Below are 15,617 nucleotides of genomic sequence, written 5' to 3' on the forward strand. Positions count from 1 at the left end.
GTGTGTTGTTTAATTTTCTGTAAATCTAGCTCTGACAGTAATGCCTGTTATAATTCAAATGAAATATTTTTTTAAATGCTTTGTTGTGATAAATAATGCTTTCTATTTAAGCAATATTGTTTAAACAAGAGTGGAGTTTATACTAAATGTCCAAACAGATGTGATTTGAATGCTAAGTGCTAGAGCTAAGATATTGCTATCAACATTTCTATAAATCTGGAATGAACTGAAATTTTGGACACAATACACACATGTACCTGTTTACTATAAAAAAAAAAAAAATCTCGGAATGCCACTTGACCAATCAGATTAGTCATCTGGAACAAATGGTTTTACACTTTGTTTTTGGATGAATTCACATAATCTAAAAAGTACTGTTATTTAAAAAAAGAAAGGTATAGATTTATTAATATGGTAAAGTTTTCTTTAAGGAAATGTTTAGGGTTCATAAAAGGTGTCTCAGTCTATGTTTTCCCCTATTGGAAGGATAAAGAAGTTTGTGATTTCCTGTTTCTCGGGACATGACAGGTTGTATTTTTTGTCTCATATTCTTCAGGACGGACAAAAAAAGAGATACTGGTACAGAAAACAGTGAGTGATAGCACTAACATGTTTCATTGACATGACACAAAACTTAATGTAACTATAAAAGGTTCAAAATCATTATATAACTTAATGCAACAGCGCTATTTTTCCTAATGTTAGCATGGCTGTGATGCGACCGTAGACACGAGTGCCACAGGTAATCACAACCGTGCTGAGATTCAGTACAACAGCATGATTGCAAGTCCAATATTGCTTTCATACAACAGTTCTATCAACCCAAAATTAATATTGACTAACTGACATTTCTGACACCATAACGCTGAATAATTTTATTTAATTTCACTCCATCAATGAAATTATTTCCCAAAGAAGCCACAGCTGGATCGAGGGTTGTGAGTTGCCATGCCAGCACACATTGATTGACAGCCTGTAGTTAAGTATATTAATGGTTTTATTAGCAAGCATAGCAACAACACTGCAATCCCAGACAAGTGAAGTGATACAAACAGTGATGTGTTATACTAAATGTCACTTTCCGATCAAATTAGTGGACCAGAACTATCTGTTATATAATATTAAACCTCCTCCTGTCTTTTGGCAGCTTATATCTGGTCAAAACAAGCTGTATTTTTTATTCCCAAGCCACAGCTGTCTACCAAAAACACGTGAGGACTGCTAAAGTAAGCACTTAAAACTGGCAGTTTCTCAAGCAGCAAACATTTTATGGCAAACAACTCAGGAAGTTGAGACAAATTGCCTACAAGTGTAAATGCATGTGATTCGATTTTACAATACATTAAAAATACAGCTATATCTGACCTATTATCATGTTCTTGACCATATTACGCATGCTGACATTAAATAGTGTTTGCTAAAGCTACACAGACTCCCTCACTAAGAGAAAACAAGCAGCTTACATTAGGAAACGTGTGGTTTCCTCAGGCAGTACACAATTTGACTCTAAAATGTACTTACGTAAGCCGGTGCACTGTCTCGCACACAATTTGCTCTATCTACTGCCTTCATCCCAGGAAGCTGTAATTTATAGTTATAACTGTAACATTACACCTTTAAATCTCTTAGGTCATTACTTTTAATTTATGTGGTGTCTCACACACATTTTAGATCTTTGTCATACGGCAGCTTATTCATGTCATGTCATGAACACACCACTTTGACCATGTGATACACCACCTCATATATGTCATACACCACCTCGGCCACATCATACACTACCTCATATATGTCATACACCACCTCAGATATGTCATACACCACCTCGGTCACATCATACACCACCTCTGTCACATCATGCACCACCTCGGTCACATCATACACCACCTCAAATATGTCATACACCACCTCGGTCACATCATACACCACTTCATACATGTCATACACCACCTCGGTCACATCATACACCACCTCAGATATGTCATACACCACCTCGGTCACATCATACACCACTTCATACATGTCATACACCACCTCGGTCACATCATACACCACCTCAGATATGTCATACACCACCTCGGTCACATCATACACCACCTCAGATATGTCATACACCACCTCGGTCACATAATACACCACCTTTGTCACGTCATACACCACTTTATACATGTCATACACCACCTCGGTCACATCATACACCACTTCATACATACCATACACCACCTCGGTCACGTCATACACCACCTCAGACATGTCATACACTACCTCAATCACATCACCACCACCTTGGACATGAGGTACGTCATACACCACCTCAGACATGTCATACACCACCTGAGGTACATCATCCCTACCTCAGACATGTCAAACACCACCTAAGGTATGTCATACACCACCTCAGACATGTCATACACCACCTGAGGTATGTCACACACCACCTCAGACATGTCATACACCACCTCAGACATGTCATACACCACCTGAGGTATGTCATACACCACCTCAAACATGTCATGCAGCACCTCAGACAAGTCATACATCACCTCAGATATGTCATACACCACCTCGGTCACATCATACACCACCTCTGTCACATCATACACCACCTTGATCACATCATACACCACCTCAGATATGTCATACACCACCTCAATCACATCATACACCACCTCAGATATGTCATACACCACCTCGGTCACATCATACACCACCTCTGTCACATCATACACCACCTCGATCACATCATACACCACCTCAGATATGTCATACACCACCTCGGTCACATCATACACCACTTCATACATATCATACACCACCTGAGTTATGTCAAACATTACCTCAGACATGTCATACATCACCTGGGGTATGTCATACACCACCTCCGACATGTCATACACCACCTCGGTCACGTCATACACTACCACAGACATGAGGTACGTCATACACCACCTGAGGTACATTATACGCTACCTAAGACATGTCAAACACCACCTGAGGTACGTCATACACCACCTCAGACATGCCATACACCACCTCAGACATGTCATACACCACCTGAGGTACGTCATACACCACCTCAGTCATGTCATAAACCACCTCAGGCCCGTCATACACTACATCAGACATGCATGTACCACCTCACCGATTTAAAAACTGGCCTATTTGTAAATATAACAGCATGAAAGCTAAAAGGGTTTCATTGTGCAAAGATTTCATATTCCACTCAAAAAAGCCAAACTCAAGAAAACTCTGTTTGAGTTTTGCTGCAAGTGAAATTTGTTCACTGGGGAAAAACATCCATTCATTTTAATTAAGTGTCCTAAATGATTGTATGAGATCGTATCTATTTTGTTGACGTGATTTTTTTCATCTTAGTAATCTAAGCTGTTAAATAAATATTGAATCTGACTCTCAGCCTGTGTGTAACTCTGAAAGTGAGTTTGCATGTGTGAGAGGTGTGTGTGTGTGTGTGTGTGTGTGTGTGTGTGTGTGTGTGTGTGTGTGTGTGTGTGTGTGTGTGTGAGTGTGTGTGTGTGTGTGTGTGTGTGTGTGTGTGTGTGTGTGTAGGGTCTGTGTTCTTCTTCCAGACCTGCATCTGCAGAGAGATGTGAATCAGAGCTGAAGGAAATTCATGAAAAAAAATCACCCAGTAGAAAAAAAAAAACTTGAAAGAGAGGGAAAGGGGAATAAGATCAAAAACAACAGGCCACAGATGTGTGAAAATATGCACCAAATTAATATTGCTGTGTGTTAAGCGTAACGCTGTCACTCAATTCTATACAAAGCTTGTTAAAGTATTCACTTCCTGTTACAGTGCAGGGCAGAGAAGCTGAACCCAGTGCCTTTTTTTCTGAAGGGTTCGTTTCATACAGTGCCAGCACAACGTCTCTTTCTGGTCCTCTGAAGCCGCTTAAGACTGTAACTCACAGTGACATCTTTGAAGTCACAGAGGTGTTTTCTCAGGCATAATTTTCATGCTTCGGTACAGGACAAAGCCAGGCTTTTCTCTCATAACAACAGAGTGAATATTTTTGCTGTTGTTGACTTTGTGTGCCACTGACACCGGTTTATATTTCAGAGAAATGCTGTCTCTTAAAGTCAAGAACAAAAGTGTCAGCACTAGCGTTGATAAAAGGGGGGGGAAATCATTCAGTGAGATGAGAGCTGTATTACATACTGCCTAGAGGTAAATCTAAATTTTGGCAAAATGTCAGACTGTTTTGAAGACCATAAAAGGAAATAAGTGTTAAGGCTGTATTGTGTTTTTATTCTCAACAATTCTATCACTGGTAACGGTTGTTTTATAGTGCAGGGGAGAATATAACCATCTCAAAGTCAATCTAAAGGACTTTGCACATGGATTCTGCTATACTGGATTAATACATATTTTTTTGCACACATTCTGACCATGTTGCTATTTTGCATTTTGTATTCTGCAGTAGACAGGTTCAAGGCCAGAACTAGTTAAATTTAAGTCATGACTGAATATTATAAGAGCAGAGACAAAGACAAGAACAAGTTCAAATGAAGCAAGGGCAAGCCAAGACCTTAGTCTTGGCCCAAAGCAGGACTCTGAAGCGCGGCAGGACTCTGAAGCGGCGGTTCAACGCCCTTGTCGCGTGGAAATTTATCCCGCTTATAAAAAAAAAATGTATCCCCCCTTATAAAGGTGATAGGTAAATGGGGAACAGGTGTAGGCAATTAGAGCAGGAAGCGGCTGAGTGAGAGTGCGAGCCTTTGAGAGAGGCGTGGCTGGTGGTTCTCTGACATACAATTAGTAAAATTCTTTACAATTAGTTCACCATATTTCTGCACTGAGCCAATACCTGGTTTTGTTTTCTAGAAAATAAGAGTTACCTATTGTCAAACTTTGAGCAAGTGAAAAATGAAAGGCAAGCATAATTTAATTCAAAAATCATATGCAAACCACTTTTAACAATGAACATTGTCACAAAGCATCTTTGCAGAAATAAATATAAATTCCAAATGTATACATTCATCCCCATAGGTTTTCCTAATGAGCAAGTTACAGGTGACTGTGGCAAAGAAAACCTCCTGAGCTGATTTGTGAGGGAAACCTTGAGAGAAAAAAGACTTTAAAGGAAACCCATCATGCTCATATGGGTGCTACCAAATAGTAAATAATTTCAGTAAATACTTTTCCCTCTATATTTTTGTAATATATGGTCAGAATTATGAAGTCTGTTTTGTTACCAGCTGTTTACTGATACAACTGTTAACCCTATGACCCATTAACCACATAAATTATTACCACTGCATCATTAAATCATTATCATCAAACCTTAGAAACCATTTTCTGGATGTATGACAATGTCCTATTCCCATTGATGTCCAGTCGATGGGTCTTCTTGCTTCCTATTGATGTCCAGTAGATGGTTCCTATTGTTTCCCAATTGATATCCAGTATATGGTTCCTGTTGGTTTTCATTAGTGTCCAGCAGATGGTTCCTGTTTATTCATATTGGTGTCCAGTAAATGGTTCTAATTGGTTCTGTTGATGTCCAGTAGATTATTCCTTGTTATGTCCAGCAGATGCTACCACGTGATCTACAAGCTGCCAAAGGTGATGGTCTTTAATGGTGTCCACTAGACATAACATGCCACTAATGAAAGACAAATTACCAGTACCACCCCAATTGGACCATTACACTAGCCATTAAATCCAATGCAATTCCTATTACAACCATTACAAATTCTATGAGGGTTTCAAATGAGTGAGTAATGTCCTTTCTACAGTCTTATACAGTTAGGCAACGTTGTGGAACCAGACGCTACTAAACAACTCATAAAATAGCATTTGAGATCATCATAGATCCAACACCAGCCTTTCCATGCCAGAGCCTTTAAACATTCAAAGAGGTCCAATGTCCAAACTCCACATGAAGTGGGATCCAAATGGCACTGGTACATCTCTAGATGGTTCAGGATGATTGCGGGGTTGGTATCTACTTCTTTAAAGATCCTTAAACTTCATGAGGTGAGACACAACTGGACCTTAGGATACCTCGGAATGGGTAGAGGAAACAGTGGCGCAGAAAGAAGCACATGAAAGAAGATCAGGGAGTTCAATGCTCTATGCGGGATTCTCCACAACAAACCAGTCTAACCAGGTCTTGCTTTGTAGATCATGTGTTGTGCACCGGTGCAAAATCATGCTGAAACTAGACAGAGCCTTACATAAAGTCTGACATGTTTGCTCTGGCATTAACATTACCTTCACTAGAACTAAGGGATCTAGCCCAAACCTGAAAATACATTAGCCTTAGATTGTTATCAATCCTTCAACAATTTTACTGTTGGCACTATGCATTCTCTCTATCCTAGCATCCACCAAACAGATTCATCTATCAGACCACCACATAGTGAACACTTCAGAACACATTTTAACTGCTCCAAAGTCCAGTCCGGTCTGCATGCGTTACACCACTCCACCTGATGCTTGGTATTGTGCATAGTGATCTTAGGCTTGTGAGCAACTGCCTGTCCACTGAAAACCCATTTTTTGAAGCTCAGAACACACACGCACTTCTTGTGCTGATGTTGCTTCCAGGGGCAGTTTGGAACTCTTCAGAGAGTGATGTTATTGAGGATGTTAGGGAGGATTTTAGGGAGGATTCGTCAGCCCTGAGCTTGGTGGATTTGCATGGTCTGCTGCCCAGTGGCTGAGCCGTTGCTTCTCACAAGACACTTCCATTCCACACTAAAAAGCAATTATATTTGACCGGGTCTTACTATCGCGCCGCTCGAACGTTTTCATTTCCGCATGAGGAATTTTTAAGAAGTTTATCTTATCGTATTATATATTAAACCTACATTATTGGCATACTTGGAGAGAATGTTATCATCATTATTATTCTTATTCTTATTAAAATTCATTTATTCATTCATCTCTAGTAACTGCTTCGTCCTTGTCATCGTGCCATAATGGAGTCAAAGAACTATACTGGGAATGTTAGGCGTGAGGCAAGAATACACACCACACACACACACACACACACACACACACACACACACACACACACACACACACACACACACACACAGAGACTCATTCACACCTTAGGGCAATTTAGCCTACATCTACCAAGAAAGCCCAGAGGAAACCCACATGAACACAGGAGGAATGTAGAAATCTGTGCAGACAGGAGACGGAGCTCAGGATCAGGTTCCTGGTTTGAGACAACCGACTGCACCTTGCATTTGACTCCCATCCACCCGATGCTACCGATGCCACTCATGCTCCATATCACAATCCATTCCAAGCGTGCGTTTGGATTTGTGGCTATGCTGCTCTCAGATTCTGTAGATTGGAAAGACTTGGACCTGCCCTGTCCTCTCGCCGGGCTGATGCCAGTTTGTTGGTGCGAGTTGGCATAGGGTTTACCTTGAAGCTGGAAGCCTGGCAGCTCTATTCAAATTAGACACAAATAAGCATGTGGTGGACGAGAAGACTGAGCTCTACAGGGACCGTAAGAGAGAAAAATAGAACTTTAATTAAAGTGGCAATACCTTCCTCCCACACAGATGCGTAAACACACACACACACACACACACACACACACACACACACACACACACACACACACACACACACACACACACACACACACAGAGGCAGTAATTTTTCCTCATTGTTTCAGTGTGTCTGCATGAAAGGTTTTTAATATACTTCTTTATTTGCCTGCCCACTTTAGTCCACATGGCCCAACCTGAGAAAAAGAATCTGGTTACCTGCACATTAAAGAGGGAGACTGTAAGGGGAACACACACCAGGGAACGCAACTAAACGAATGCCAAGTGAGAGTTGAATAAAATGAAGAAAAGGGAGGCAGTAAGGAACATAAAACGAATTAGGTGTTCTGCACTTCTGTGAGGTTTTAAGTTTTTGCCTATGATCACTATTAACACCAAATGCAGAAACATATTCCTTGTGCAGTGACTGTTTGCCATGCGCATTTTGACGATTAGATTGCCAGACGTTGCGTAATTACACGTCAGATAGAAAAAGAAAGCGCAAGAGTGATAAGGGAATATTGAATTTGCACTTCAATTAGAGTGTTTATAGAGTGTGGATTACACACTGGACTCTTGGGCCACACTGCTTTCTCAATTATAACACCATAGCGAGCGAGAGGGGGGGGGGGGGGGGGGGGAGAAGAATGATATAAAGAAGACTAGTAGAAGGAATGTAATGGGGAAATTATTTTTTTTAATATTATAGAGGAAGTGTGTCGGTGGGATATTATGTGTCTCTGTTGCAAAATGTCAGGAGATTTTATTCTCAGTTCGAGTTTATGGGTGAAGTATTTGTAAAGTGTGAACGTGTGAAAATGACACTCAGAGGCCTGACTCATGGTAGCTTCGATAACGTGTGCATGTTCCACAGCGTGAAACAATGAGTTCGACATTTGGTATTTAAGGATTTGCTATGATGTTGAGGTCAATTACAAGAAGTTGCTGTGGTAAATTATTATTACATTCACCAATGATTTAGTAGAACAACAACGCATCAACAACCCCTCCTCTTATTGCATAAGTTTCTACACCTTTTGCTGTAAAGCACACATCTTTTCTGATAAAAATTTTCTTAGTAGCACAGATTATACCCTTTAATTTCTTGCTTTATTTTCTTAAAAGGATACAAGGACTTTACAATTCAATTGTGGTCCACGATGATTGAAAATCACAACACAGGTCATATTTGACATGAATTTGGTGTTGTGCCGGAATAGGACCTTCATCAGACTGGATCTGGTCAGATCTATGAAACCCCAATCTAAAAGTTGAAACTTTAATAACCTTTTATGAGTATCTCCACAGAACACAGACACTTCTAATGAGCAAATGATTTAAAGAAACAATTACACCAATCTGCATGCCACACTAGATAGAGACTCTAACTAGTTAAAGTGGACGAATTTGTGGTCGTAATAGTGCATAGCTCAATTCATTCAACAAACTGTAACCATAAAATATAAAAGCACACAATTATGGAGAATGTCTATGTATGCACTAGCTTTACAAGTTCCCCTCACTGGAAACCTGATAAGGCACAAAGCGAGCTCCATGGAGACATTGTTTAATGGTGTTAAGGTTGGATTGGAAGAACTGGAGTGGAGGGTCTGACCTCAACCTCACTGAACACCTTTAGAATGAACTGAAACTGCATCCTCCTCGACATCACAATATCACAGTCTAATCTCATTCATATTCTTTTAGCTGAATGATCACAAATCCCCACAGCCATACACCAAACTGGAGGGAATAAATGTAATGAGATGTTCAACAAGCAAACAGCAGTGTGATGGTCAGGAGTACACATTCTATATAGCCAGCTATCTGTTAGATGGCAGGAGAATATTGTAGAGGTGACATGTGTGTGTGTGCAGTGGGTCAAATTGCTGTGTTACAGTGCCATGGTCCCCCGTTTAATCCTTGGGTTCTCTGGTTTCCTTCCACCTCTCAAAAACATGCCAGCTGGTCGATTGCCGATGATAAATTGTCCCTAGGTGTGAATGTGTGTTCATCGTGTGCTGCGATGGACTCCCCCATCTGTCCTATCCACTTTGAATTTCTGGGACGGGCTTCGGAACCCCTAATGACCATGATCAGGATGAAGCAGTTTCTAAAAGTAAGTGAGTCAGGAAATCATTTTGAGCTTTTCCTACGCAAGTTTAATAGTTTAATCACTGTGTTTAATCACTTAATCAAGTTTAATCACTGTGTTGTTCAACATCTCTTATTGCAACAGTTATTTCCACATGAAACCCAAAGCACCCAAAAAAATATTCGAAATTTTGTGAGGAGCATATTCATGTAGATCCTGAGAAAATAGAAAGGTTTTCACGTGAAAGAGAGTGTTTTTGAGATCTTTGCGAGTTACTCCAGTTGCTTCATTCAAACCTCTTTTTGTTCCTCTAGAGATTGCCTTTGCTGTGAAACAGTTCTATTGTTTTGAATGGATCAAATTTACTATTGTTCTCTTTTCTTCAAACCACCAGGGCGATTTCCTTAGGAACTATTGTAGTATTTGTGTTTGCTTTTATTTATGGCAAGTACCAACAAGTAGCAAAGTGGCTCCTTTGTCACCCTGATCAATGTAGGTAAAGTATAAAAGGAAAGGTTTTCATTCCATGTTAAAAAAAAAACCTTAAAATATCCAAGTGCTAAAATCTGTTTGCTCAACAACAGTCAATCAGCAATACTATGGTAGATTTCCCTTCAGTTCCAGGCTGTTTATTATGATGTAACATTTCACATGGTACTGGATGTTCTGATATGAATTGCAGACTGGACAAACCGTTTTAGCTCAAAGGCTCAGTTGGTTATATATAAATCCATATAGCATGGGGCGTCCATGGCTATATTCTAGGGTTTTTGTGCTAAAATTCTGTTTTTTTGCAAAGGTCATCTTGTTAGCAGTGCCACCCCTATGGGAGTGCTCGTAGCTCATCATTAGAGCAGTCTGAAGATCAGAGTGTAAAGCTGGAGCACAGCACAGGAGTGGCCCGGATACACTGCCAAATAGTAGAAAGGCTCGTAATAATAAAACCGGATCCTCAGCTTAATACAGCTGGTGCAAGTTCCATACATAACCTTCCATTTACCAGTCATAGACTGTGCTCATATTCACCTGCATTTCCTCTGAGTGCACAATCAGGTAACTTTTTCCTATACAGGAATGCGAGGAAAAGAAAGAGAAGGGAAACAAATCCTGAAAAGTGGGTAAAAAAAAAATCATGTAACCACAGTCTTGGGGTATATAACCCAGTGGATTATGGGTGTCTTAAGTGTGTAGCCTTTTACAGCAGGATTTGCCTGTGAGCTTGCGATAAATACCAGATCGCCTTTCATCAGCTTAGCCACTCTGCTCTGAAAGCAGTACTGCTCAAGGACATGCTTAGTTTTTTTTTAAACGAATAAACCAGAGAAAAGAATCAGGACAGGGTGAGAAGGAAAGACAAGACATGGGAGAGGAAAGCTAATTTCATTGCTTGGCATTGCTTTAAAAGACAATATGTGAGATAATGTGAATAATTAATTGAAACAGTCTCCTATTACGAGGGTGCTGGCGGCTTAATTACTGAGTGTGTTGTTTGCACAAGTGCCGCTGAGATTAGGGTATTTCAAAGAGAAATCTTGAACAGCAGCTACGAATGAGGGAGGGGGGGGGGGTGCTTTGGAGCAAGGGGGTAGGAAAGGGAAGAGATTTTCTGCATCTCAATGACATTCCATCAGTAAATCTTTTCGAACCTATAATTTAGGTTTTTACAAAAACCTATATTTTGTGGCTGATCGTGTTTGATGATGTTTACTGGCCCTGGTTTGAGCTGTTTGCACATCTGGAAATAAAAAAATGTTGCTTAAAAAGAAACCGGGACGGAAGACAGGGCACGTTGTGACAAACCATGTGTGGTTCTATTGGTTTGTATGTTCACACGTCGTTGTAACGTGAACTGTTTCTTCAGCTCCTTGGAGAAGCGGATGTTGAGAGGAAATCTGCATAATAATTAGTCGGGGAATAGAAAGCAGCCCCTTATCATGTCTAATAGAGATGAATACAAAAACACAGCAACAAATATAGACATAGACACACACACACACAAAAACACGGACACCTAGGTACGCTGCGTCAGCTGTATAGAAGAGTGCACACAATTGCAGTACACAAATTTCCCAGGCTTGTATATTTGCCAGAAACCAGAAACACAAAGACATAAAGCACTGTTTATTCTTTTCCTCTGGTGAAACCCTGAGTGTGTCGTTGTGAAAGCCTACAATAGTCTCCTTTTTTCTATTCAGAGAGGGTGTCATGTAAAGAAAGAAGCAACAGTTCAGACATTCACAGTTCCACAAATCCAAATATAAACGCAAGATCAAAATCCAACAGCAGGCAGAGGTCAGGGGATCGGCATACAGACTAAACTAGAGCAGACAAGAATCCAAAACAGGAATTGAATTAGGTCAACAGAGAAATAGTATTCAATAGAGACGGAAAATATGCTAGTGAGCATATACTTTGCGACATGATGATTAAAACAGTCCTTTTAGTGTTTATATGTGTGTAAATGGATGTAAATGCAAATGTTAGCATTCAATTACTATGCTGGTGAATGTGATTACTGAATCCAAATATGGCCGCTACAGATTCCACTTCATGGACACTACAGCAATGTGCTGTGACATGACAAAGGATTTAAAGAAGAACCCATTTTACAACATAAGATCCTTTACCGTTTCCAAAGCCGTTTAAGGAACCCTTTTTTCTATATGATTATAAGAATGCATGTAAAAAACTAGCAAAAGAGCACTAGCGTGGTTGAGCAGAAGGCACATTTTAGTTGCTATTTGTGGGAGGAATATACACCATTTACAGCATCTCATCCATTTTGGATTTTCCACTATGCATTTTTTTTTGCCAAAAGTTTAAAAGTCATAATTATGGTATGTGCTTTTTGACCATCGCATTCCACATTTAGTCTCAGTTTGCCCTTATAATCCCCTCCACTTCTCTGGGAAGATGTTCCACTAGAATTTAAAGTGTGCTTGTGGACATTTGTGTTCATCAGCCACAAGGGTGTAAAGTCAGGTACTGATGTAGGTGATGTGAGGAGGCCTAGGGTGCAGTGAATGTTTAAATTAAATTCAAAGGTGTTCAGAAGGGTTGATAACAGAGCTCTATAGAAGGCCACTTAAAATCTTCAACTCCAAACCATGAAGCTCGCTTTGTTATGCTTGAATAGGTATGGATTTCTAAGTTCATGTGAACGCAAAATGTTATTATAGCGCAACCAAAGACATCCAATTCAGGTGTGTGCCTCCAACTTGGTGGTAACAGTTTGTAGAAGAACCACATATGGCAGAAAAGGTCAAGTGTCCCATTACTTTTGTCCATATAGTGTATGAATCAGACACTTGATGTTCATCATATTATTACAATAAAATAATGGACAGAATGTTAAACGATTAAATACAGTACTTACAAAATATATTGGCAAAATGACAAATGTACATTGCACCGTAGTCTCTCGTATAACTGGCCAAGAGCACATAATATGACAGAAAACATATTTCTTTCGGACATCTGCTTATTTTTGCCATTAAATGTTACGTGACATCTCATCGTGTACTGTTATGTAACGATCGCCGTGCTAAGACACCACACTTTTCCCTGGAGTGAATCGAGGGAGCTGACCGGACTGGATGCTACAGCAGCACAACTATCCAACTATAGCACTACAATCCCATATGAACAGTGTTTAGAATTTCAGTTTGCACCTCTGACACTCTGAGCCTGGATTTAATATGTGCGTGTGGGTGGGTGTCAGATGGACTGTTGATCCATATCTTGTTCACTGGCTTCGTTCTGCATATCAGTGCTCCTCCATTCCATCCTGCTCACCTACTGACTGTCTCCTTCCTCAGCATGATTTTGTGCAGTGCTACAGGCTGAAGCTACTGTCTCAGCATCCATGACGAAATCACTGTCTCTCTTTTACACACACACACACACACACACACACACACACACACACACACACACACACACACACACACACAAATATAATCACTTCAGCTCGGGTTGCTCGGGCCTCTGTCTCCACTGAGAGCAGCCGCCTCCCTGCTGTAGGCTAAATCTGATTGTAGAATAAACAGAAAGAGATACCAAGACACAGAGAAAGCAAAGAATCGGCAGAGAGTAGCACCTAGCATAAAGCAGCGCGGGTGGCTTTAGCGTGTGCGCTTAGAGCTTTCTGGTATGGACAGACAGAGGCGGAAGAAACAAGAGAAGGCCTTTAAGCCAGTAAATCCACGACATAGACAATAATAGACGCAGGGGAGCTTTTAATAGATGTTTAATGAGTCTTCGCTAAAGCAAGTGGACTAACCACAGTATTACACCCCCCACCCCCCACCACCACCACCCCACTATGCATGATCCAGCACCAGCTATGTTCTATTCCACCAATTAGCTGTATTCACTGGAAGACTGGCCTAGATATTCCAGATGAATTTATTGCTCACTCTTTCTTTCTTTTTTTTCTTCCCCTGAGCAGCCTCTGTGCTCCATTCCGTGCTAATGAACTCGTTTAAGCTGAAAGAAAAAAAAAGCTTAGCCATAGCACACAGCGAGCAAAATAGTCATTATCGGAACAATTACATGTACAGAATTCCAGAAAACATTTTGATTTGCCGATCAAGTCCTTCCAGGGACTACATGGATACCCGCACGGAGACGGTACGGGCGCCTGCGCTCCATCAGCATGCACGGGGTAGAAGCACTTTATTGGGAATAATATGTTTCCACAAGCAAGCCAATAACTTCAGTACTCAGCGGATGAGTGTCCTATTTGCTATTTCAGAGCTTCCTGCTTGCATCCGCTGTCAAAAGAGCCAATTATCAATATTTTAATTAGCCAGCCGAAACATGAAAAACGAGGGTGAAATATTTGAAGTGAAAGGAGCTTGGATGCAGGCGGACCATTGCCAAAGATTTTGCTGATGGAATTCTAATTACTATATATTTGAGAGAAGCCGAGGGAAAGGGAGGTTTTCTCGATGCAGGGAGAAGCAAGGATTTGTACATGATCTCATTTAGATGGTGTGAGCTACATAGCGAAAATGTGGGCAGAAATCTTCTCAGTCAGAATGCACTGGGAAAAAAAACCCTAATGTGTACAAACGCATAGGGCCAGAGATTTTGAAAAACTTATTGTGTTTCTGTGCAGCTTGTAAAAAGAGCACAAGTTCTAATGCAAAAAGAAAACTTGTGAAAAATGGAGGAGCAGCGATGTGTAAACAATACAATTCCATCCATCAGGCGGCTGAAGTAATGCTTGTGTTCACACAGTCCACACAGTCCAGTGGCCTTTGTTTGTGATGTTACCTTTTGTTACCTTCGTTGGATTCTAGTGAGTATATCAGCTGCTATGGATTTGTCTTGTGATGGTGTGTGTTTTTGTGATCAGCTTGTTTTCACATGGATACCTAGTGTTAGCACAATCAGCCAGCATCAAGAATGCTATTATTCCAAGTATAATGTTGTGTAGTTCCGAAATTTTCATTTCTGTAGTTCCCAAATACGAAACAAAACTTTTTTTTATCCATATTGAAAAGTCTGACAAGCTCCCAGACACCAAAACATGATTTGCGTCATTCAATCTGCTTGACCATTTTTGCTATCTGATAGAAAGGAAACACAACACCTTTATCGATCAGTTCAGTGTAGTAATAAGAAAGACAGGTAATAATTTACCAGCTAGCAAAGATGGTTTTCCAGTTTGACCAGCCGAGCCTGTACTTTGGAGACTGGAGGCTAATTAGATATTTCAACACTGCAGTGATATATAGTTATTGAGTAAATGTACTTTGCTAATGAATTTTTTTTGTCTACTTTCTAGTTTTACAGAACAGCTATATAAGATATAAGCAACTTTTACTCTCTACTCAATTATATTTATGATTCAATACATGTACCTTTTACTCCACTACATTTTAATTGACAACATCCGTCACCAACTGTGGCTTATTTATTCTGCAGAAGAGGACAAATTTTCCATCGCCATTTGATTTGTCTATTAAATATTTATCTTTGA

General features: G+C 40.3%; 1 long non-coding RNA gene across 1 annotated transcript in view; it reads left to right on the forward strand.

Moving 5' to 3' along the window:
* The first annotated feature begins 569 nt into the window (after nt 1–569).
* LOC310740592 overlaps nt 570–15,617 on the forward strand; it is a 37,621-nt gene continuing 22,573 nt past the window's right edge. Inside the window, exon 1 of the long non-coding RNA XR_014537686.1 lies at nt 570–591. This is a non-coding gene — a long non-coding RNA (uncharacterized lncRNA). The remainder of the gene's footprint in view (nt 592–15,617) is intronic.

Source organism: Silurus aristotelis (assembly GCF_946808225.1).
Source record: "Silurus aristotelis genome assembly, chromosome: 17".
NCBI classification, from domain to species: domain Eukaryota; kingdom Metazoa; phylum Chordata; class Actinopteri; order Siluriformes; family Siluridae; genus Silurus; species Silurus aristotelis.